A 26396-nucleotide genomic window follows, 5' to 3' on the forward strand; every position below is an offset into this window, starting at 1 on the left:
TCCCACTCTGCTTCTTGGTTAATGCACTCTTTTGGTTTTCCAATTGCCAGTTTTCTAATTCAACTGTGCAAGGATAATTCAAAAAAAGGAGAGAAATCAATGTTGGCTGAAATCAGTACAGAATATCTATGGACGAGGAATTTGAGATGGGCCTTAAAGGAGTTGTAGAGTACATCAAGGTGATGACAAATAGGAAAGGCATCATAGCAGTACTGCTATGATTAGTATTGCTAATAACTCCATATGACATTCTATTTCTGATAATGGGAACTGCCATGAAACATGATTTGTTAACACCATATAATAATTTAGAAAGCTTTTGATTTAGTTCAATACAGGAGACATTGTGTTTGTGTTCCCTCTCATTACTTTGACTAACTGTTGTTCTTTTGGTTTTAAATTTCTTTCTAATGATTAAGAGGGACTAAGTGTTGAGGTAGAACTCCCGAAAATAAATGAATCAATATTTGTATATTGACAGTGATATTATAAGCACTATACAAGTGGCTGTTACAGAAATCATTAAAGTGAAATTAGTCATACTAAGCCTCTCAAATGTGTGTATATGTCCTATAATATTGAACTCTTGTGGTAGAACTACTCAATATTTGGTTTTCAATTGCTGGCTTTGAAGAGCCAGCTTTACTGAATAGAGAACCCAAACCCACTTAGTTGAACAGGAAATAAGATTACTAAAACCATTTAATGATCTTATTTAACAGCTATGGAATAAAACTGAAAATACAGTGGAATAAGGAAAATGTCTTTGTACCAAGGCCATTGCATGATATTGATATTAAACAAATTGCTTCTTAGGAGCTAGAAATCATATGCAGGTGGTCAGAAATCACACTTGCCATAGTGTGAAATGTAGCTAGGAAGTATCTGAAACCAGTGAACTCAAAGAAAACTGTTACCACTGGGGAAAAAAAGAAATCCTTTTAAAAATAGAACTTAACTGTCAATAAAGCTTTTTATAATGAATTCTTGTAAAGTTTAACATGAAAGGATTGTAAAAAGCAGATGTTATTCAAAAGAAAAATCACATCTGATTTTTATTGCTACAGTCTTTCATTGACTTTTGTCTCATTTTCATGGAGGCTTTTGACTTTTAACAAAACATAAAATTGAGGAGCTTTTCAAAAGAGGAGATTTACAGAATGTATAGAAATATTTTCTTGAGTTATAAAACCCTGATCACCAGATATACTTAGGAGATGAGTGATAAACATAGATTCTACAAATGTTGTAATTATAATTTTCTCTCCCTTCTTCTAATTATTAAAAAAGTTCCATTTAAGGTCTTAAATTTGCCACACTAATCCAAATTTACTAGTGAGAGGCATCCTTGAATTCTCCTTAATCTGTTTAGTTACTTGAAATGTTTAATACTTTCTAATCAAGAGAAACCTAGAGTCTCGAAGGCATAATGTTCTCTCCCGAAATTGGTTTAACTTTAGGTTATTTAATTGGAACTCCAAAGAATTAGAAGTTCATTCTATTACCTTGGCATCATTCATGGCACCTGGCACAATGTTAAGTATGTACTAGATGCACAATAAATACTTTTTGAAGAACTGAATATTGCTTAAGAGGGAAGTAAGAGGAATTATTTAGATAGGAGATATTTAAAGTCCAAAGACACAATTATTTCTTCCTTGTTTATAGGGCAGACATGGTTAGAAAACCAATTGCATAACTATGATTTTGATAAAATCTGTCTGATTCAATGCAACAAACTGTTATTGAGTATACATTGTTTTGTTACTATGAAATGTTCACAATGTTTGAAAAACAACAATCATTCAAGATTCTGCTTAAAGTTCAGTGGTGGGTTATTTTGCAGGTGATTTGATTCTGATATTAACTTGTTTCATTAAGGACAAAGTTCTCTGTGCAGTGCAATACTGAAAATACTATGGGTTCATAATAAAATGTTTCTGATTATTTTATTATCTCATTAGTAAGTCTCTTGTGGTATATTATTTAAAATCTCACAATGAAATATGCTCATTTTCTGTGCACTAGAATGTCAGACCTTGAAGTCAGGTTTATTCTATACCTTATAAACTACCTGGCTCATTAACTAATGAGCAAATGGTAGTTACTCCATTGATAGAAGAATGAACATTGATCAATAAATGAATATTAATAGAAACTATAACAGCATAGATACATTTCTGAACCAAATCAGGGGAGTTCAGTATTCAAAGACTATTATTAGGTCATGAAATAGTCTTCACAAAGCAGACTTCTTATGTTTCTCTGGATCCTACTGTTATGTAGAAAAAAAACTCATGGAATTAGCTATGTTCTTTGTCCCTCCAGATCTACTCCCCCACCATCTCCCTTTCACCACTGACTTGTAGGATTACAGCAGTGGGCTCCTGGGCTTTCTGATTTTCTGATTGAGTTTGATTAATAGAGAGAAGTAGAAGAGATTGGAGAGAAGGAAGAGACTAGAAAGATTCTGGGTATGAATTCCCTTGATCTCTTTCTCTTGGTGTCATTTCAAGGTTAATTCATGGCCTATGAAAGAAGGCCATATTTCCACCCAAGGGGGTATGATTTTGGTGATTATTTTGTATTCTAGTAACCTCTCTCCCTCTCATCCCTCCAGGCCTGTGGCAAGTGACAGCTCCAAGGCTGCTACCCTGTGTCTTATGCTATGTCCAGTGATTCCTGTATATCTTGCCCACTCCTGGGTATGTCATGCCAAGAAAGCAGTCCTCCATAATTAACCTAATTTGGATGACTGTTTGTTACCTGTTGGGAACCTGACTGAGAAACCATTACAAGGGGTAGAAAATATGACCATGGAACAGGACAAGGATTCAACATTTCAGCTATTGTAGTATTTGTATTATTGTTACAAAGGTGGTCAGTAATCTAAGTACTATACATAAGTTTGTTATTAAGAAAACTAGTTGACATGTTCTAACTTGACAAAGGATTGATATGGTTGTGGTATATCAGTTATATAATGATCACACTGTAAATAAATTTTTAATGTAGTAATAATATTACATTGATACAAAGGTGATTACACTGGGTTTTCAGAGTTAGCCAGTGTTCATTCATATGGTTGATCATAGACAAGGCCTCAATATTCCTTTATCAAATTGTCCAAGATCACTAGCTACCTCTAAGTGTCCCTGGTCTGGAATAAATTATGCACAATCCAGTTCAAAAACGGACAAGGAACATAGCCTTTTTCTGAGTTATCAGGATAAAAGTAACCCTGAAATCACTCATTCTGGTTGGGGCTGTCTCCTGTCGCTTCAAGCTTAAGAGACCTTGCAAGCCATTCCCAGTAAGGTGGTTTTATGAAAAACAACCATTTTGACCTTGAGATTGGGCTCTACAAAGTTTTAGGGCAAAAAAGGGAGAAATGAAGCATTAAATACATTTGCCAAAATATTGCTACTGATGTTACATTTGGGAAGTGACACCTATACTACAAACATATTTTGGAAAGAAACTAACTCCCTCCTATGGATAAAAGTAATATCTACCTTTTACTACTGGGACTGGCAATGCCTTTATAAAAAAGGAAAAAGAAAGGATATTTTAGAGGATCTTTTCCTACAGAAACTTCAAATTAGTTATCAATGGCACATATTTACTTGTTTTAATATACTCCAGGTGTATATACACAGAAAAGTTCTATCCTGTTTTATAGGAATTACTTATGTTGCCTTAAATGAGGTTTGCACATTCTCTTTTTAACTTTATTGCTGCTTGTTTCATTTTGGTGAGTTCTTTCAACTACAGTGCCCTGCCAAGCAGTTAACACTACTTCATAAAGGAAGACTTCACGCCTTGACCTTCACATTCATGACCCATAATGCAATGTGTTCCCACAACAACGATCATTTCCAGACATCATCCTTCCTGGGAAATGCTGACTAGTGCAGTGAATTTGTTTTTGTTTTGTTTGTGGCCAATTCACTGGCTCCATTTCCTCAGTTTTTTTAAAAGGACTTCTAAAAGCTTCTGTCATTTCTGCTCATCAAAGGAAGTCATTTTTATTACATGCTTGCATCGGTCTAAAAGAGCAGCTGTATAACTTTTATTATTGTAACCAGACATACAGGTTGTAAAGATGAGTACAATCTGTGGCCCTTGAATTTTGGGCATTCCTTTCAAATTTAGGTCACAAGCCAACATTAACAGTCAGATGAATTAACAGTCAGATGGAAGAGCTGCTGAGCAGATAATAAGTTTAGAACTTTTTTTTAAAGATTTATTTATGCATACAAGGGCTGTGGTATAGGTCAGAGGTGTGTGGGGGTGAGAGGATTCACCAGAGACAGAGTGGGAAACAGAACAGGTGGATTAACTGAAATACACTGCTGAGGGGAGCAGCCTATGAGTCAGGAGAGGTCTGCTGCACCATGTGTGTAACTCCCTGGCTGGGGATCGAACTCGTGCTGCAGTGGCTGCTAATAGCTTCATAGGTTGTGCCTTAACCCCTTGCGCCATGACAGAGGCCAAGTTTAGAACTCTTAATTGAAAAAGAACACATCCACATTTATGTTCCTAAATTGACAAAAACTACTGTTTTGGCTACCATGATAATCAGATGCTATCTATTTCACATGCTGAACCCTGAAGGAGGAGCCATGCATTCCTGCCTGATGGATGTTTCTAGACTTCAGTATAACTTAAAAGTTCAGTGTAGGAAATTCAGGCATCATTAGAGAAATCCTGCTTTTCTAGGGGTGCTAAGTTCCATAAATATTAATTGGCCTTCCATTTTGTCTAATTTGCTGAGTTTGTCTCCAATAAATTATATAGCAGATTAAGTTACCCGCTTCTATTCTTTCACATCTCTAGTAACATTATATGTCCACATTGCTGTCATGATCTTCTGGAGGTGGAAGGAATTTTACGGTCTCTTAATTTTGGGCTTGGTCACATGACAGGGTTTGGTCAAGGGAATATTAGCACATGTGGCAGGAGCAGGAACTTGAAATGTATTTTATTTCTTTCATTGTCCTGAGAAACCACTAGCCCCTCAGACTAAGTCTCAGAATATCAGAGGGGATAGACCGACACTGGATGTGTGGCCTGGAGATAATTAAAGCCAAGCCCAGCAAAATCAGCCAAACCTCACCAAACTGCAGACCCAAGAATATATGTATATATTTGTTGGTATTAGGCCCTGAAATTTTTTGGTTGTTTTCTATGTAGCAAAACTGATTGACACACACCATGAACTGAAATGTGATTTATAAGTGATACAACCCAAGAAAGTTCTGCTAAATTGTATTCATCAAGTAAAAGAAAAAATATCAAAAATGATTAGAAAGTTGGCAAATTCTCATAACTATGTTCCTATTCATGCCAAATAATAGGACTAAGTAGCAATAACTGGCTCGAAGCAATGATCAGAGTGAAAATCAAAATACTGGTCAACTTTAACTGACTAGGTCATATTTCCAGATTCTCAAGTGGACTGTTCACCAGTCATTGTTTTAAAATATGGTTTTACAAACCAAAATGAAAAATACCACACAATGAAAAAGAATGAGTTGAAAAATCAAGGTCCATAAAGACATTACCACATCTGCTTCCCATCAGTCTCTGGTGCCTGTAGGTAGGGTTAATATATAGACATGAATAAAGCTGCATTTTAGGGACTTTCCCACAGGTTGCTTCCTACTAAAGCATTTCTGCAGGAAGACTATTATTTGGGGCATATCCTGACATTCAGGTTAATTAAAATGATAAAGCAGGAAATTATTTTATTTGGACTATATTCAAGAAATTTTACTCAGAAAGGAAGCAAAGTACAAATTTGGGCATTTAAAAATAAGAAAGTGGTCTGGATGTCCCCTCTGCCAAGGGCTATTGCCACCGTCTTACAGGTCTGGAAAGGCTGAAGGCTGATTAGCAGCAGCTCATGGCCCCAGAGGAGGGCTGGCTAACCAGACCTTGATTCTTTCTCTAATCATGCTCTGCTAGTCTTCTCACCTTCAGTAAACCACAGTTTTCATAAGAAACGCTGAAGTTGTTATAGACCTCATCTTTCCTGAGACTCCGAGGTTTTAGCAAGCTCGAATTGCCCTCTGATTTAAAGAAACTGGTTGATTTCAAGGAGCACTGAGAAATGTGATAATAACCTATGAAAAATGATCGTTACGCTCATAAAATAGATACTAAAAGAAAGATGTCTAATTCATAATGTCTTTAACTTGAAAATCCAACCTTAATTGATCTTTAAAAAAACATCTTTTTTTCCATAAATAAAAGGGAGAAGTATAAATTCAGCTTTAATTTTCAGTACATGGGTGGATATTTTGTGAGATATAAAAAATGGAATTATTTGCTATGCTTTGCCAATCACCTAGCAACATATCTATTTCTTGTTTTGAATGAATCAATTATAAATTTATCTGAATTGAATGTATCTATCTTGTGAGATCGTAAAAGAAGCAATAAATATGGTAATATAAGACATGGGTAATTTAGGTGCCCTAATAAAAAATAGAAAATACATGTGATAAGTTAATCTTAGCTAAACCATCACAGCTAAGAAACAAATCCTTGAGAACCAATTAGATAGTTTACTAGTTGAATGGAACAGCAGAGAATGGATGTAGTTGGGGTTCTAGGAAGAAGAAACTTCAACAGTATAGAAACACAGGTAATGTTGTAATGTAATGTTACCTCAATTAAAAAGCATAAAATTAAGAAAAGAAACTTTAGGGCCTCTCCTGGTGGTGCAGAGGTTGAGGGCTGGGCTTTAAAGCTGCCTGAAGCCTCTGCAGAGCTGGTTCGATCCCTGGCCAATGGCGAGGGTCCCACATGACACACAGACCTCTCCTGCTGCACCCGCTGCTCCCCTCAGCAGTGTGTTTCATCAGTCTGCCTGTTCTGTTCCCCGCTCTGGTTCTGGTGAATTCTCTCACCCTCCCACGCTTCTGACTGTACCCAGTGCTTGCAAAAATAAATAAATCTTTTAAAAAGAAAAAAAGAAAAGAAACTTTAGAAATAAAGTTTCAGAACCAATGCATTAAACAAAATAAAGAAACAAAGTATTAGTTTGGTTTATGGAACATAAAATGTATTAAAATGAAGAACATTCACATAAAACTAACAATTTTGTAAATGATATAGTTCAATAGATAATTGATTTCCAATCAAGGTTTTGTCATAGTTTTGATTACAAATCAGAAAGAAACAACACACAATACCCAATGCTTATTTCTTACTGAGTTTGCTAAGAGAACTTCTATTATTATATTATATATAGTATCACAACACAGTTGCTTTAGTTCTAAAAATGAAATCACATTTATATCCTGAGATTAAATGACCAATGGGATTGCTCTTTTCATGGGATCACCAAACTAAACCTTAGCTCTCATTTAATTTTTACTAAATTTTCTACTGGACGATCCAAGACTTTAGTGTTTTATTTCCCCACCAAATAATAAGCACATATGAAGGGAAATGTTCTGAAATTAGTCTGTGAAACTAAACGACATTTAGACTTATTTGCATCAGTTGTTTGCTTCAAGTTGTTCTTAAGTTAGGAAAATGCTTTCTTCCATTTATTTATTTTAATATTTATCATTTTAAAATATTTTAGATGATATTTGCTTCCCCCCACCCCCTCAGATTGAGTCCCCATAGAATTTCCTTCCCCAAGGCACCTGTGCACCATCACCACAGTCCCCTGTGCTTCATTTTATTTATTTATTTATTTATTTTTCCCCCTGTGCTCCATTTCAAATTGCAATGTCCCAGGTCTGTGGTTTGCCTTTTTTCACTGGGACAAAAATATTTTTAAGAAGCCTGGCATATAAATCTCTGGAAGAGAGCATTCACAAATGAATTCTGATCCACAGATTGCATACATACATTTCCCAATCAGCTGTGTAGACTGAGCATTTTCACGGCTCTAGTCATTTTATAAAGATGATTCAGAATTAATCAATCCTACTGCCACTTTTATTATTTATATATTCACAGTATTGACAGATTTCATTTTCTCCCTACTCTCTACTCCTCTTCTACAGGAATAACACTCACAACATGGAACAGGGAGCAGTAAAACACATCATCTGACGTTCCTTCTTTATTACTCAGGTAATCCTGAGAGCCCATGAACAATAATGTGGGGTACCCAGAACCCTAGCAAATTTCCTTTCATTTCTTCAAGTGCTTTCTCCAGAACATGAGGTCCACTTACTCATTGGAACACAAATTTTGTAAGTGAATAATATAGTAATAACTATGACTAAAATAACACAGAATTAGTTAAGGCTGCAGCAGCTGTAAATACTGGAATACAATTCCTTTAGGAACGATGACATCAGGAAGCTTCCAGAGAACTAGTCTCCCAGAATTTTGAGTAATCATGCTTGTGTGACATTTTGGAGTATATCGCATCTTCTCCTGGGATTACTAAAAATTACAACTGTACCTAAGTCACCTAGCAACAGTTTATGCCACAAATTCACTTTAAAGATACATAATAACAGTAATCTTTTCCAATGTCTCTTTGAATTGATGAGACAATGTCTCTTGAAAGTTTCAAATTTAATTTGGGCAAAATGGCAGAGGAAATCACTGTTATTCTTTTGTATCATTTCCTTAAATTCAGAAAGGTAAAGAAACACCAATTTAAAAAAACAGACATGTCTAATAATAAATGAAATTTGAATATATAAAAAGATTGTTGTCAAGACAAATCCATTGCCTGGTTGTCTTCAGCTGACATCTATTTTTACAAAGACAGTATGACTTAGATTCAGGAACCAAACATGAAGCAATACTGAATAATCCAGTTATTCAAAAACCATGCAAAAAGTATTATTTTCAAAATCTCTTTTCATAATATTCTTATTTTGAATACTATAATTTTTAAACATTTAATTGTATAGATTTAGGGGTTTAGTTTTACAGATTATCACAACAAGATGGTAACATGATAAATTAAAGTCAGTTTTAGAAGTATTTCTAATACAGCAAATTGGAAAGGAATTTCACATATAATTATCTCTATGAAGACAAACTACAAGGGTAATTAACACAGTTACGATACCATATCACCACAAGGGTTAAACCAGATGGCAATGTGCACTATTTTTATCTCTTTCACAAAATCAACTATCACTCAATTTCTAGTGGGAAGGTAAGATGTATTAAAATGAAGCACATTATTATATAATACTTTGATGTAAGGAGGATTTTTCCCCTAAAACTTCCTACAGAAATATGTATATTGGGCCTCCCTGGTGGTACAAGGGGTTAAGCACCACACTATGAAGCAATCTGCAGCCTCTACAGCACAGCAACCCACATGGCACAGCAGACCTCTCCTGACTTGCCCACTGCTCCCCTCAGCAGTGTACTTCAGTCATTCCACCTGTTCTGTTTCCCACTCTGTCTCTGGTGAATTCTCTCACCCCCTCCCTCACACCTCTTGTATGCAAAGTACCCCAGCTCTTGTATGCATAAATAAATAGATCTTTTTAAAAAATTATTGAAAAAAAGAAATATGTATATCCCTTCAAGATTGGTGGGGTTTCCAATCATGGCAAATGTTACTTACAAATAAAATATCAGAAAAAGTGGTGTATTTATAATGCATGTGCTTGGGCCTCCCTGGTGGCACAGGTGATTGAGCGCAGCGCTATGAAGCTGTCCACAGCCTCTGCAGTGCTGGTTTGATCCCCGCCGGCCGTGGAGATACCCACATGGGAAGTAGACCTCTCCTGCATCGCCCGCTGCTCCCCTCAGCAGTGTATTTCAGTAACTCTGCCTGTTCTGTTCCCCACTCTGTCTCTGGTGAGACAGAACAGGGGAACAACCTCCAGCACATCTGGCCTGTACCCCGGTTCTTGTATAAATAAATCTTTAAAAAATTATAATGCATGTGCTTAATAACATCAGCAGAGAAGGATATATCTAATTATTTTAAAGTTATATATAACTATGAACCATTAAAAGGAAAATACAGGCTTGAGATTTTTACCACAAAAGCAACTGCTATTGTTAGCTCTCAATAGGTATGATGGAAAAACAAAACCTTCTTTGCGTTTTCCATTAGCTATTGTCACAATAGTGCATTGAAAAATGCATTATGGTTTCAAAGAACAACCACTAATTCTCCTGGTGGTGCATGGCTAGTGTATCTCAGCTGTACCTGTCTCTCAACGTTCTTCTGAGATTAGTAGCCCTGATGAGATGCATTCATTTCAACCGTATGGAAGAAGCACAAACTAGGAAGGCAATTTCTTTTAAAATCTAGCTTTAAAACCAGCACTATATCACTGACGCTGGATTGCTCTGTGCCAAAGCAAATCAAGCAATATAAGGCCAGGGTATGAGAAGTATACTCCATCCCTAAGGAGGCAATGTCAAGGTTGTGACTGCAGAAAGGGAGGAAGTGCCAAGGTTAATCATTCAATTTACTACAACCATGTGAGAGTTTCTTGAGAACAGATAATATTACAGACCATGAGAATCATGTGTACTGACTTCTATATCTGACTTACTTTTCTACATGGTATAATTTTTGCCACATATTTACCTGTGCTTGATGACTGTTTGGTATTATTACTGATGTCATCAGTGATTAATTTGTTACCAGAGTTAAGAAACAGATGATTCTACTCCTCCCCCCTCCCAGTTGCTAATATAAAAAATTCAAACACACACTGTATTGGAAGTGATCTCTTAGCTGTGTCTTGTGAGTAGAGATTGATGCAGGGAGCAGTCACGAGTCACGAGTTCTTTCTTATCCAACTCTGGAGTTACTTTTTTGAAGAGAATATATTATATGGAAATAATAATACAACACTGCCCTTAAGGAGTTTCGGTAAATTTATGTTCTTTTTCCAATACCATATAAAAGAAAATATTTCACATCAAGAGAATTGGTCACTTCTTCTGAGAATGTGTATAGCATATGGGTTTCTGAATCAGATACACCATGTATGCAAACAACTGTCTCATTATCAGGGGTAGGGGGTGGAGGTGGGGGTGTGTTTTCTGTCTCTCCCCCTAAAGTACTAATATTTTTTCATTGTGCCTCCTGCAATCTTTTCTGGTGGTATTTCATTAGTAAAAGAAGAACGTGTTTGAAAACCTGCTCAGAGTGAACTTCAATTTTGGCTCCTCTATTAGAGGACTAATTTGCTCTCTATGTGCAATTTTGGTGTGATTCATGTTATATATCTATTATTAGATTTCAACTCCTATGCCTCCACCTAACCTCATTTTGAAATTCTCACATGGCTCATCAATTGCCTGAGTTTCACTGAACCTAATTCTGCCATGACTTGTCTGGGACAAGTCACAATTGTGAGTTGGTGTCACAGGTGGTCAACAGAAGAACTTTCTACTGTCTCTTTTCCTTTGTTTTAATAGACCAGCGTAGGCCTTTCTCTCTTGGCTTGACAGAATTTATAGAATAGGAAAGAATGTGGTCTGAAATTTTCTCTTGCATGCTCATTTTCTCTTTCTTTCTCAAATCAATTATTTTTAATTTTAATTACATTCATAAAATTTTATATGCAAAGAAATATTGAGATTCAAGGGAAAAAAAGTCCAAACAAGCAAAATAACAGGAAAGACCTGTTCAGAATAAAATCTTCCTTGCTTGAAATCACCAAGGATGACAAATTTTATTTCTTGAGCCAATATACAAAATAAAAAGGGACACAAAGTTAGAGATGCAAAAATTTTCAAGACACACTCATGGTTAGGGCCTTATTAATTCATTAGTAAAACATAGAGGAAGGTGTCAAACCTTTCTAAGGAGCCATAAGTAACCCATTCACCATCCATCAAGTGTGTATGAACTAACCACTCCCCTTCATTTTTTATCTTATACATATAGTTCCAGACAGAATACACACACATAAACACACACACACACGAACCCATAACAGAGCAAAATTTTCTCCTTTAAGTTTTCCTTTGAAAATTTGGTTATAACCTAGAAACAATTTAATGAAATGCATTTCTATGAAAGAGAAAAGATCCCCTAAATCAAGGTTGAGCATAGATATGACAATTTAAGCCAATACTACAATTGGTTAGGGGATAAGAATCAACTCAAGAAAAGAAAGTTTCATTTTGACATTGTAATCTGGTCATTTTAGGCTAAATTATAATTTAAGGTCATGAGCCATTAGATCATAATATTAAATTAATGACCATGGTTCAGATGGAGGCACGGATGGTTTTATATATCACATGAAAAAGGGAAAAGAAAGAAAATGGTAATGTAAATCTTCCTCGGTACCATCTGGCTTATCTTTTTTCTCCAGGCCTCTCCTAACAGTGGGAGGAATAAACAATACCATTCCTGATTGACTAGACATTGGCAATGATGTACTCAGATGAAAATTTCTCCAACATAAGCAGAAAGTCTAGTATTTTCTTCACTTCTTTCTCCTGTATAAGCACAGAAAATGTGTGTTGCACAATCAAAATTTGTCAAATTTCCAAGCTGAAATGGCCTTAAGCAAGCATCTGGCCCAGGGGTTCTCAAGTTTAACTGGGAACAAGAATTACCTGGGGGCTCTTTAAATATGCAGATTCCCTGGCCCATCCCTAGTAAGGCAGTTTCCTATATATAGTACATTTTAAACAAACCTTCCAAGAAAAGATGGTGCAGGTTGGACATGAACTCAGGAAAATACTTGTTTCATCTAGCTCCGTCTTTTTCCAGAAGATAAGCCAGAGGAACTCCTGGCCCTTATGTCACTGATTTCCCCAAGGTCAAATAGATCAGAGGTCAAGATCAAAATCCCGATCTCTTGACCTGTAAAATAAGGTACTTTGCAATCTCTGCTACCAAACTGAAATTCAGGTACCCACTTAACAATAAGTTCCCAGCTCCTGGTAACTACTATTTAACTTTCTGCTCTATTGATTTGACCTATTCTAGGTACCTTGTATAAGTGGAATTAAATAGTATATATCCTTTTGTTTCTGGCTTACTCATTTAGCATAATGTCAAGATTCATGCATATTGGGTTATGTTTTGAACTGCTGAATCATTTTAATTGCTAGCTCAAGACAATGTTCTGCCCCTTGAAGAAATGAGGCTCTATCATTTTGTCCAACTTAAACAGATAGTGCTAAATGAGAGAAAGCATTCAGAAAGGGCAATCCTGGGTGAGTGAAATAGATAGAGCCTGGAGGGAGGCACAGAGATGTGAAATGCATTTTCTGTGTAGTTGAAAGTCACTTGAAAAGAAAAAGAAATGAGAAAAGAGAGGCAGAGAGGAACGGGGGAGGGTAAGGAAGGAGACATTAGGAGAATGATAGGAGAGAGGTGGGCTACTAAGACTTCCTTAAGGCTATCTCATGCCCAGGTTATCTGCATTGCAGGGCTATGCAAATCGGGTTATTAACAGGTGTATTCTAAAAATTAATTGGTACACCAATATAGATGAGATGGATGCTACTTAAATATCTTGAGACAAATAGTAGCCAATGCAAAGCAAATGGGGAAGTAAAAAGTCAAGTATCTATATTGCTCTTTGAGAGACACTTCATTGTGGTTCAGATTTATTTTTATCTTATGTAGTTGCTGTCATGAGTATTTTAAAGCTTTAAAGTATGAAGCAAAGTTACTTATGTTCTGTTATGGAAAAAAGTTAAAATTTAAAAAAAAATCAGTAATTGTACATCATCCAAGTTTTCACTTGGGGAAAAGGCCAGAAAATGTTTTTGGGAGAAGGAAGGTTTGAACAAGGCTTGAAGTGTCAGTAGGAGTTTGCTGGGCGTATTGGAAGAGAAAGGCTATTCTGGGCAAAGAGAACCTCTTCTCTTGAAATGGATAAAGCCTCTTGCTCTTTAATGCTCAGCTTAATGTCTTCTACAAGAAGTTTCTGTGGCAGTTTTACAACATAGCCCAAACCTTTTTGACATCCCCCATGGAAAGGTGGAGTATTTGTTCTATTCCCTTGAAATCTGCATTAGAATATGGCAGGAGCAAAATTTTGCCAGTCTCTTGGTGCAGCTCTTAGCAAGCTAGCAGCTTCAGCTTGTTCCTTAGGATGGTTGATCCTCACATCGAGCAACTATACTGCAAAAAGCTCAAACTGCTCCATGGAGAGGCCCATGTGAAGAAGATCTGAGCACCAGCACCTATTTGCCAGGCACTAATGTGAGTGGGCCCTCTAGGAAGTGGATCAGTGTCCTGGAGAGGGAGGATGCACCCAGCTGATATTACCAAGAACAGAGACAAAAGGTCCCTCAGAGCCTTGCCCTGATTGTAGATTCATGTGCAAAACAAGTAGCTGCTACTGTGTTAAGTCATCAGGTTTTGGGCTGGCTTGCTACAGTAGTAAAAGTTAATCTCAATACCTACCCTGATCCTTCCCACAAGGGCAGTGGAGGATCCAGGAACTCTGTACTCAGATTAATTATATCTCTTACTCTTTGGCTAGATTGCCCTGTCCTCTTCTATCAAGATCCACCCGCCCCCAATCAAGTCCTATTTGGGGGCCAAGGATGGCTCTTATTAATGTGAGGACTTAAACTTCTTTACAGCTCAGTGGCAGAGCCCACTTTCCAATAACTGTCTTTAAAAGTCACATTCAGAAATCCACTCAAAAAGTACATTTTTCTTCTATGTGTATACATTACATGAAAATATAAATTTCTTTTAGGTCATGAATAGGAAATGAATTTAGATTTGTCTAATCAATTCAATGGTTGCATCCAAATAATGATAACTATTTTCAACTCCAAAACAGAAAATGACAACACTTTCCCAGAGCAGGTAAAAATGTTATCTATACTCATTTTAGTTTCTAAAATTGCAATGTACAACAGTTTTCTAGCCATTTGTGAAACTACTGTAAAAACTAAAAATAGGATTTATGGAGTAAATCACTGGGAAGAATGCCTGGTCAAGCAGTTCATAAATATCCAGGTCTCATTCTATTTGGGGCCACAGCCTTGAATTGAATCCAATATTGAATTGTTGAATTGAGAGTAAAGCATTGAGGTGAAATGTGGTTGGCTCCCGAGAGCAGGTGAAATGCTGCTTTCTGCAGAGAATCACTTTTCCCATAACTCCCAAGGAATATGTTTTAAACAGTATTGGAGGGGAATGGAAATTAAAGCGGTAAAAGGGGAATCTTTAGAGAATTTAAGGATTACATTATAATAACTCAGATTATACATAATGATAATAATAGTGTTATTGGATAGTCAACTTCTCAAGGACAACCTCGGATGCAGAAGCAAACAAAAGTAATTTGTTGCTTTCTCACTATCAGGAAATAGACATTCTTCCATCTAGACTAATATGATTTCCAGCGGGGAATGATTTATTTCTCTTGCATTCATGAAACTCTCTTTCATAACCAGGTGTAATGGCTTCTTTTACCTCTACAGGGAATAGCTGATTTATGCATACACCTTTGTTCAATAACCTTTCTTTAAAGATTGATGCTGTTAAAAATGGAAAAAAAAATGTGAACTTTTTGACATTTTATTTTAATGTAATTTAGAAAACCATGTAAACCTAAATGGACCTCATGTGGAATGAAAATCACATGCTGATAACCTAAGTTACTTTGAATACCATTAATCTTTGACTAATACCTGAAGTGTTTTATTATCAGAATTATGAAAGGAACAAGAGAGACAACAAATGAAGTTCATTTTAAAAATAATCTGTAAATAGAAAACTAAACATTCTTTTGTTTGATATTCCCAATGAGCATTACAAAAATTTCCAACAGGAATTGGGGGATATTCTTTGTATAGGAAGCCTGTTTCTGAAGACTAAATGCTCCTGAAAACCTTTGAGGTTGGAGGGCCTCCCCGGTGGCGCAGTGATTGAGCTCTGGGCTGCCAAGCTGCCCGCAGCCTCTGCACTGCCAGTTTGATCCCCGGCTGCCGTTGAGGGTCCTACATGGCGCGCAGACCTCTCCTGCCGCCCGCTGCTCCCCTCAGAATTGTATTTCATCAGTCTGCCTGTTCTGCTCCCCGCTCTGGTGAATTCTCTCACCCACCCGCACTTCTGACTGTACCCAGTGCTTGTATAAATAAATTAATTAATTAAAAAAAAAAAAAACTTTGAGGTTGGAGGAAAGGAAGAGGAAAAAGTGATGTGAAATTCTTTGACCTTTTTTTGTGGTCAGTTTTTTCCTGACCTTTTCTATTCTTGTAGGAAAAGGCGGCCTGAAATTACTTAAATCTTGTGCAGGTTCTGATGGAGGCTGAGGAAAATGAGTGGAAAGCACTAGTCTGCTCACTGTCACAGTGCCTCTGCCTCATAGGAGGCATTTAAAACAATTTTATTAACATATCCATAAGTCACTAATGTGACTTCCAATGTTGGCCAGACTGGGAGAAATAAACTACTTTTACTGAAGTGTAACTCAGAGTATCTCCATATCTGGTGTCTGGATGAAAGAGAAGGGTAGCAAGTCAATTTATTTCCCCCAAGGAAGTCATTATGAAAGACAAAATATCTCTTTTTAATTTTCAGTGTAGTATATTTATTCTCCAGAATAGAGGTATTAAGGTTTGTTTGTACTGAAAGACTTTAAAGAGCTTTACGAACATGAGTCAATATTGACATTTAAAAACTACAATCAACTGAGGATTATTTACTTTTTTCTTAGTGAGAAAAGATACAACTTTTTTTTTCTTGAAATCAAAGTTCTAACACTCACGGTAGCCAGTATTTTGGGCCTAGTCTCACAAATTCATTCATTTCTTAATAGGTAGCTTCTCACCTAAATCAAATGAGGACTGTGCCTTTAAGGGGACTATATTGATGATATGGGATACAAAACTTTATAAATAAAATATATGATTACATTATATATACCTGGTAATAGGAACAACAGGATACTAAGTATGTTTATTGGTTACATATTTTGCGTCAAAAGCAGTTTCATGTACTTCACATATATTAAGTCCAATCAGCCTCATAAGAACTTGATGAGGTAGATGTTATCATTACACCTGATTTATTACTATTTAAACTGAGAGCAATTAAGAAATGTGTCCATGGTCAATAAATATCAGAATGATGATTTAAACCTAGGCAGTCAGGCTTCACAGGCCACAGTATTAAACAGTATTCTCTCCACTCTCTCTAGTACAATAGAGAGAACACAGAGTCATTTAAATGATATGGGAATCCACAGGGAAACAAAATATTTTCCAGCTTGGGGAAAATAGGGATCAAGGGAGAATTTGAATATGGTAGGTAGCATCTGGGTAAACTGAGAAGAGAAAAAGGAACCCCAAGAACAGAAAAAAAGTCATCAAAAGACATAAAAGTAGGCTAACTGTACATTATAGTAGGAGTTGAGGGTGCAGAGAGAAGAAAAATAAGACAAAAGGTTGGAAATTGAGATGGAGGCACAATCCTGGAGGGCCAGAAGAAGGAGTTTCTAAAATATCCTGAAGGCTTTGTGAAACCATAGCAGGTGTCTGAACATGGGAATCATATATTTATTTATTTTTAAAAGATTTATCTATTTATATATACAAGAGATGGGGTGTAGGCCAGAGGTACTGGGGTGAGAGGATTCACCAGAGACAGAGTGGGGAACAGAACAGGCAGACTGAAATACGCTGCTGAGGGGAGCAGCAGGCAAGGCAGGAGAGGTCTGCTGCGCCATGTGGATCACTCCCTGGCCAGCCGGGGACTGAACTTGTGCTGCAGAGGCTGTGGAGAGCTTCACAGTGCTGTGCTTAACCCCTTGAGCCACCAGTGATGCCCCATATATTCATTCATTTGACAAATATTTATTGAGCACCTATCATATGTCAAGCACTGTTTGGGATAATGGGATTATACAAGTTATAAAGTAGATAACACTCCTACTGTCATGGAATTAATGTTCTAAACTATGCTTTAGGAAGGTTAGCTTGAAATGGCAATCTGCAGGCTGGACTGGAACAACGCTCTGGGCAGGAAGGAGCAGAGGCAGATGAAAGGTGCTAAGAGCATGGATTAGAGTAGTGGTAAGGGGCCTGGAGAGAAAGGAATGGGTGCAAAGGATTAGGAGGTAAAATCAATAGATTTTAAGATGTCCAGAAAATGAGGCAAGTGAGAAGGAAATGTAGAAGTGATAATCGCATTTGAAATCTCTCTGACTGAAAAGATGGTGGCGCGATAAACAGCAGGACAGAAGACAGTATCGTGCTATAACAAACACAAGACTGCTTCTAGTCTGGTACCTAGCATAAAACTGACACTTTGTAACAACTGATTGACTCCTGAATGAAGAGAATGAGATTAAGAAAACCGAAAAGAAAGCCCAGAAAAGGCCCTGAAGTAAAGAAAATAGAAAAAATGGGTAGTCAGTGAGGTAGGAGAAAATTCATGGAATACAGCTCCCCACCAAGTGATCAATTTTCCAGAAAGCTGTAGTCAGGAATAACAACAAATTCTGCACAGATTTCTAGGAAATAAGGACTTGGTAGAAGCATTTGCCTTTAGTAATTATGTTGTTTTCCAAAAGTGTTTCTGCTGAGAGGTAGATATAGAAATGAGATTGAAAAATATAAAGAAAGATGGATGTTTAGGAAGTAGGAATGGTTTTCTTATTTTTTTAACATTTATTTATTTATGCATACAAGAACTGGGGCACAGGCCAGAGATTTGGGGGGGGGGGTGAGAGGATTCACCGCAGACAGAGTGGGGAACAGAACAGGCAGACTGACTGAAATACACTGCTGAGGGGAGCAGTGGGCGAGACAGGAGAGGTCTGCTGCACCCTGTGGGTATCTCCCTGGTCAGGGATCGAACTTGTGCCACAGTGGCTGTGAGTAGCTTCACAGTGTTGCATCTTAACCCCTTGCGCCACCAGGGAGACCCAGGAATGGTTTTATTAATCAACAAATTCCTATTAGGAGAACGATCTGAACCTTGCCTTTCGTAATCTTGAGTCTTTGCTTGAAACCTGGAGTCTCTTTAGAGGAATGGCTCACCTAGCAGGATTAGGTGAAGGTCAGAAGGTCAAACAAGTTCCAATTTTGACTCCTACATAGTGTGTGACCTTAGATGTTACCATCCTATCTCTCAAAGCTTGCTTTTCCACGCATAAAAAAGGGCAATGTTAGATCACACAAATAAAGCTCTTAGCATACTCTCTGGTAGATAGTAATATAAAACAAATGTGAGTCATTATTATGTATCCTAATAATTGGATAACTGCATGGCTTATTCATCCCACAATAGCTAAACATTTAATAGACTTTATTTTGAATTCTCTCCCTCATCATCTATTGTGATAAAACTCAAATTAGTTGATTTTCAAGGAAGTAGCGATAGGTAAATTATATAACCTCTCTAATGTTAACTCTCCTCAACTGCAAATGGAAATGATAGTACTAATACTAGAGGAAGGCAAAAATGCTGTATCAATGATAAAAATGAAAAAAATCAGTTATTGGTATTCTCTATTAATTAATATAACTTTAACCCATTGATTTTAAAGAGGACATTAGATTTACATCTTCAGTTTGACTTTTGTCTAACGGTAATTCATACCATTAATAAGGACCTTTCACTAGAATAAAGCTTTTTCAAAGTGCTTTTATATTTATTACCTCATAAGATCCTCGCAAAAGCTCTGGGAGGAATAAAGGACAATGTTTATTAGGGGCTATCAAAATTGACTTTTTAGTAGGCACAGTGTCTTCTTACCTATCTGGTCTTTCTTTTGGGTTGTATATATATAATTACAGAATTCAATCATTGAATTCCAAAGTTATTTACTTTAGTGCCTCCCTTGTATCATCCTAAATAATAACTAACATTAATGGCAATATCCGGAAAAGCAAAGTTTAAAATATTCAATACATTAAATAAATATGTCTACATATAAAGAGATTATGGTAATGTGTTAAAATGTTATAATCCTTATGATCAAATGACTAAACTCATTGTATTACAGTGAAGTGGTTGATTATGTTTTCATCACTGGACAAATATTAATGGTTCTTATTTTCTGCAGTTACTCTTCCTTTTTAAAGGAGATAAAGAGCAGTCTTGAACATTTGTCCTCACTGAATCCTTTCACTAAAATTAAAAGTTTCGTAATTATTTTCACTATTTCTTTTTTGGAGTCACTCTGCGACCTACAGGATTTTCAGGACCCAGACCTGGAACAGAATAAAGGCGAAAAGCATGTGGCTCTTGAATCTGTTCCTGAGGACTGCGATTCACACTATTGGGAATGTGTGACCTTTTTATAGTAGCTAGATGAGAACAAAAGTGAAAATAAAATTTTCCAATTTTAGGTGAGAGGAGAATCTAATTTTCCTTCTTAGAAAGAACTTTTCAAGATCTTGGACACATTATCCCAGTACCTTTACTTTTTCTACAGTGTGAGTTTTAGACCAAAGCTTTGCTAGTTCTTTGCCTTTTTCCATGGCATAACCACTTGAGGCTAACAATAGCTATAACCTTTGAATAATGTAGAAGATGCCAGTTCTGTACCAGTGAAAGCGTCATCTTGGTAACTTTAGTTATATTTCTGAATGGACTGGGGAAACTGAAGTAACAGTGACATAGATTGGGTGTAAAATCATGTATTTTTATGGCTTCCATGTTGATAACTTTCAGTTTTATATTTTCAACCTTGATCTTTTTCCACCTTTTATTTTTATTTTTTGAGTTATAATTGGCTTTGTTACTTAATGTAGATCATGGCTTACTTTCGATATAATCAAATATCCATTGATGGCATCATTTTTCAAAGACATCTGTTTGTTCCCACCATATTATCATTTCATCCCCTTCCATTGCTACCTTGGATTCATTTTTATTTTTAAATGTATATTTCTTGTTATAGACGTACCATTGTTTTACATCCTTGCTGGTATTTTCACAGTATAGGATTCAGAACTGCTTTAAAGGTGGTTGTGTTTTAACCTCTATTAATCACAGGTACCTCAAAACCAACCACTCCTCTCCCCACAGCTATTTCTCCTCTTGCTTTCTGCACCTCTGTGAAGGCACTCAGTCATGGCAAAAGGTAAACAGTCAGTAACTCTTAATTATACTTCACATTCTCCCCTCGGCTCTGTTCTCGCAAAGTATAACACAATGCTTATTTTTACTTCCAATACCTCTGTCTCATGCATTCAACCTCACCAGCTTAATTATTATTTATTGCTTGGAATAGTACAGAAATAACATTCTGTTGCTCTTGGACAGATCTCATAAGCTTCCAATTCATTCTCCTCACAGCTACCAGGGAGATGTTGCAAAACCGTAAGTCTGGTTATTCTATTTCCTTGCTTAAAACTATGCTGTGACTTCCCAAAACTATAGAAAAAGGCCAAATCCTTAAAGACAGAAGGCAACAAGGAGGGTTAGACAGGTTACATGTACTGAGCCCTTTTAGTCCAACACTGCACCTCTGATGGACACTTTGCATACATCCTATCATTTAATCCTCACAAAATCCTGTGACATTCTATACTCATTGTATAGTTGTATTGAGTTGCATTGTATAGAAAAGCACAATTGAGACTTAGAGGTTAGGTACCAAGTGGTAAAATAAGTTGTCTTCCTGCCTACAAGTCAGTCCTTATACTATCTACTATCCCCTGCTGTCTTTTTATGTAATTTAGCCCTAACTGATATTTCCAATCTCTTTTTTTTTTGCAATAACCATACTTCAACCATGGAGAGTATTTTCAGAGTCTCAAACTATCACTGTCTAGGATTTTGGACACACTGTTTCCTTTGCCAATATCACCTTTTAACTCTGTTTTCCTAGCTAACTCCTAACACATTCTTTCAACTTTCTCTGAAAGATTTGAAGAGGTGTTACAAAGGTTCTTAACCTTGACTGAACAAGAGAATCATAGACAGGATATGGTGTAATTAATCCAATTTGAATCTCTGTGGGGTGGAACCCAAAGATCCGCATGTTTTAAAGTCCCTCCAATATATTAGCAAGACTCAAAAACACTGTTCTAGGCAAGTTTCCTCTTCTCTCTGGCAGACTTAGCTTAATCATCTTCTAATTTTCCTAAACCCTCTCTTGACATCTATTATAATACTCATTACACTATCGTAATTTTGTCATAGCTTATATATTTCATTTCTGGAATATGAGTATCCCATAGGTAGAAATCTTGTTCCAATACAGAGATTTTTGAATATATGTAACATAGTAATCCAATATTCCTTCCTCTCCCTCTCTCTCACACATAGGAAGTTTCACAAAACAACACTGAGCCTTACTAAGAGTGGTTGATTGTAGTCTATTCTATTCCTTTCTGGAATAGACTTGTATTTATAGTTATGAAATTGTTTGCACAAACCAGTAATTTGTCTGAATTGTTTGAAAAGCCCCTTTCTATCCATGTTTGTATTGCTAGACCTAATGCCATGTTAGGTACCTAACAAGTGTCTAATAAAAATGTCCTGAATTAGTCAAAGCTCTCAGGGAAATAACACACAGAAAAGTTTTATATACCCAAAGTGATAGGTGGCTATCGTCAGGCCAAAGAAAAATATCAAGATTCACTTTCATATATTTTAGACACTGAAGAAAAGTAGAAAGATTTAAAAGATATATTTAAAATAATTCAAATTACGGAAGCAGACAGGGATACACAGAGGGTTTCCTTTCTTAAAATTAAGGATTCTCAGATTATCTATTATCAGAAGTCCCAAGAAATATAATGATACAATTTATTCAGTTCACTGTGTAATTAAGAATGTATTCTTCCAATGGAGGTATCACACATCCAGACTACAAACTATATAAAAAGCTACAGAAAACAAAACAGCATGGTATTGGAATAAGACTAGACACACGGACCAGTGGAATAGAACTGAGTACCAAGTATATGCAAAGGAGAAAGGAAAATCTCTTCGACACAATGGTGCTGGGAAAACTGGACAGCCACAGGCAATTGAATGAAACTAGAACACTATTTCACATGATACACAAAAATTTAACTGAAGATGGATTAAAGACTTGGATGTAAGACAAAAACCATGAAATATATAGAAGAAAACATAATCAAAACACTCCACAACATTGGTTTCAGGGATGTCTTCGGGGCTTGACTTCAATGGCCAGGAAACAAAAGCAAACAAATGGGACTAGAATGAACAAGCTTCTGCACAGAGAAACAAATTATCATTGAAATTAAAAGATATCCTACTATATGGGAGATAATATTTGGTCATCATACATCTGACAGGCAGCTAATCTTCAAGATCTATAAAGAACTCATATGACTCAATGAAAAGAAAACAAAGAAACCAGTCAAAAAATGGACAGAAGAGCTAAATACACACTTTTCCCTTTATGACCATCTCTCCACACGCATACCCACGCACCTTCTGCTTAAGCTGGTATTACAACCATCTCTTTGGGGTACTTACAGAATCAGGTAAGACTGGTGAAATTTTTGTATTAGCAAAGATGCAGAGTCCTCCCATTTTCAGTTCATTCCCCAAGGTTTTTTGTTAGAAATTGGAACCATGTGTATCTTTATCAATTCTCTGAGGCCCAAAGCAGCAAATGATTTGGACACAGGAAGAATTTGATTCATTTACAAATATGGATCTTCATTTTAAGGATAAATTTGCAATTTTAAAATTCTCAAACTGTCATCTACCTCTCACGGTTGTATATGGTACTCTACAACAACATATTGGCTTTAAAATTTCACTTAGACTATCAGAAAATACAACACCTAAAAGAAAACTCTCCTTATCCTGAAGCACAAGGACAACTAAAATGCAGTGGCTTTTAGTAAAAGTAAATAACACTTTCTAATGTAAGGAGGAAATAGTAAAAGGGTTTCAGAGTGCAATTAATGGGGTTCATTCCACTCAGGAAGGACATGCTACACAACACATGTATGCTTATAGATCCCATGAATTGCTATTATTCCTGGGAGAATAATATCCTATGTAGTAAATGATAAATGAGAGTGATAATCACTCTAGAAAGAAGTGGAGTCTCCGTATATAGATAAGCACATTGACAGTCATAGAGAAAACCTATTTTGTTGAAGGTTTTCACTAAAGACATTTCACTTGACATAAAATGCCAGTGCTTTTGGGCACATGGATATTTCAGAATCTGTTGGGAGGGCTGTCGCTCTGGCTAAGCATTTGGGGTTTTCTTTCTTCATATGTAAGAACTATTCTTGCAATACAGCATGAATCAAATAATGAATATAAAATTATCAACTTTTTCAAAGAAAGTGAAAGTAAAGGCATACTCTTATGCTTTGTTTCTTCATACATATTACAGAAAATTATTTTTGTTCAAAAGAACAAAAACAAAATGTATCTTCAGAGGGAAAAAGAAAGCAAACACTTCCATTGAGCTGAAACATTGAAATTGAATGTAATCTCCCTATGCACGTCATTTATTTTCAAACTTGACACTTTCATTTCTTGCTTTAAGATCACAGTACCTTGATTCAATTCTTTTTTTCTAAAGATTTATTTATTTATACAAGAGCTGGGTACAGGCCAGAGGTGCAAGAGAGTGAGAGGATTCACCATAGACAGAGCAGGGAGCAGAACAGGCAGATCTACTGAAATACACTGCTAAGGGGAGCAGCGATTGAGACAGGAGAGATCTGCTGCACCATGTGGGAATCTCCCTGACCGGCCGGGAATCGAACCTGCACTGTAGAGGCTGTGGACAGCTTCACAGCTCTGTGCTCAATGTGCTGTGCCTCCAGGGAGGCCCTTGATTCAATTCTGTCAGTTGAAAATTTGTTAAACAGTTGAAATATTGGTAAATATCATTAACAATAATCAGTAGTGTCAGAAGTTTAGACTATTTCCAATGTCACCTCCAAATTTTTCATCCAAACACTGTTATTCAATCGTTCAGCTGAAATCAGAGCTTGCTATCCATGTCACACTACCTATACAATGTAATTTCAACCCCTAATTGGGTTTATAGGAAACATATTTTTAACAATTTAAAGAAGCAGCTTGAGAAAAGTGTCTCTGTTTTAAATTCATGTTGGAACCTTAGTTAGTCCTATTACAGTTAAGGGGAAACAATATATCTAATGTTTTTGGAAACTCTAAGGGAGGAGTTTTTTTCATGGCTTTGAAGAATAAGTACATTTTTATAAGTAATATAGTATAAGCTATGCAAGTTTCCTTAGTGTAACTTCAAATCATTTTTTAGAGATCAGAAATCTAATCATAAATTGGTAAATACAGGCAGAAAATACGACAATGTTTCTCTTTAATGATTCAGAATCTTGCAGCTTCCCAAGATTAGGAATTTATATAGAAATTTTCACTATATAGTATCACAGATATAAATATAGAATGCATAGGAGATAGATGAATGTATCCTTGTCCTCAGCCAGACTCACTCACTACCTTAAGAATGTTTTCTCAAATCCCTATTACAAAATTATTTTGAGTCATTGGATTACTTTTATTTTCTAAGTAATGTTCTAAAAAAATCCACTTAATCAAAGTTTCTAAGTAATGTTTTAAAAAAATCCACTTAATCAAAGTTTACTATTTATTTAACACAGTTGATGAGAATATGTGCACCTATACATTAAAATTCTAGTGTGGCTTTATGAGCATTTACAAGGAAAATAAAATATTATTAATGAAATACCATGCATTAAATAAGATTATTTGTGACCATTCATCTATTAGGAACCAAAATACATACTTTTCTTTGCTTTTACATTCTGAAGACATAGGAAATATCTGCAAAGATGAAGTCAGATATTGCCTAAACAAGTTATTCCAAATGATCAGACTAACTCAACACACATTATGCACAAGCAAGAGGAGTCTCGTGCGAACGGCAAGGCAAGAATGAGGAAATAGTCAGCTATAAATTATCACCATCACATATTCTGTGCACAAGAGTGGCAGAGTAGGTCAAATACTGTATCAAAACGCAAAGAAAAGGAGAAGGGGGGAAGAAAATAAAGAGGGGAGGAAAACAGCTTTTATTTATTATGATTTACTATTGGAATTATTTTTAAATCTAGGACATACAATCACTTTTCCCATAATTCAAAATATGAAAAAAATAAAGTTAATCCACAGAGTTGATTACATTATCGTAACACTCCAAAATATTTTTGAGATACTGTCAAGAAAGTCAGAAAACTCAACTCTACATAAAATACAAACAACAACAAAAAAAAAAAACCTTTGTAACAGGTTAGGAAATAGACATTAAATGCTGAGAGTAACATAAGAGGCCTACTTGCACTGCGGAATATGATTCTCACCAAGACTTCATTTAAACAAAATGACCCTAAAGTTAAGTTTCACTTTTCACTGAGTATGCATATGAAACTTCACAGCAATAATTTTTGTTTCTAGGAAAAACAATTGTCTGAAAATTGTATGATCATTAACTATGACAAATTTAGCCATCTCCTTTTTATTTTCA

General features: G+C 36.1%; 1 protein-coding gene across 1 annotated transcript in view; it reads right to left on the reverse strand.

Annotated features, from left to right (window-relative positions):
• The window catches only part of DMD (dystrophin), a gene marked incomplete at both ends in the record, with an annotated part of 1915324 nt that overhangs the window by 451746 nt on the left and 1437182 nt on the right, over positions 1-26396 (reverse strand).

Source organism: Talpa europaea (genome assembly GCF_964194135.1).
Source record: "Talpa europaea genome assembly, chromosome: X".
Taxonomy (NCBI): domain Eukaryota; kingdom Metazoa; phylum Chordata; class Mammalia; order Eulipotyphla; family Talpidae; genus Talpa; species Talpa europaea.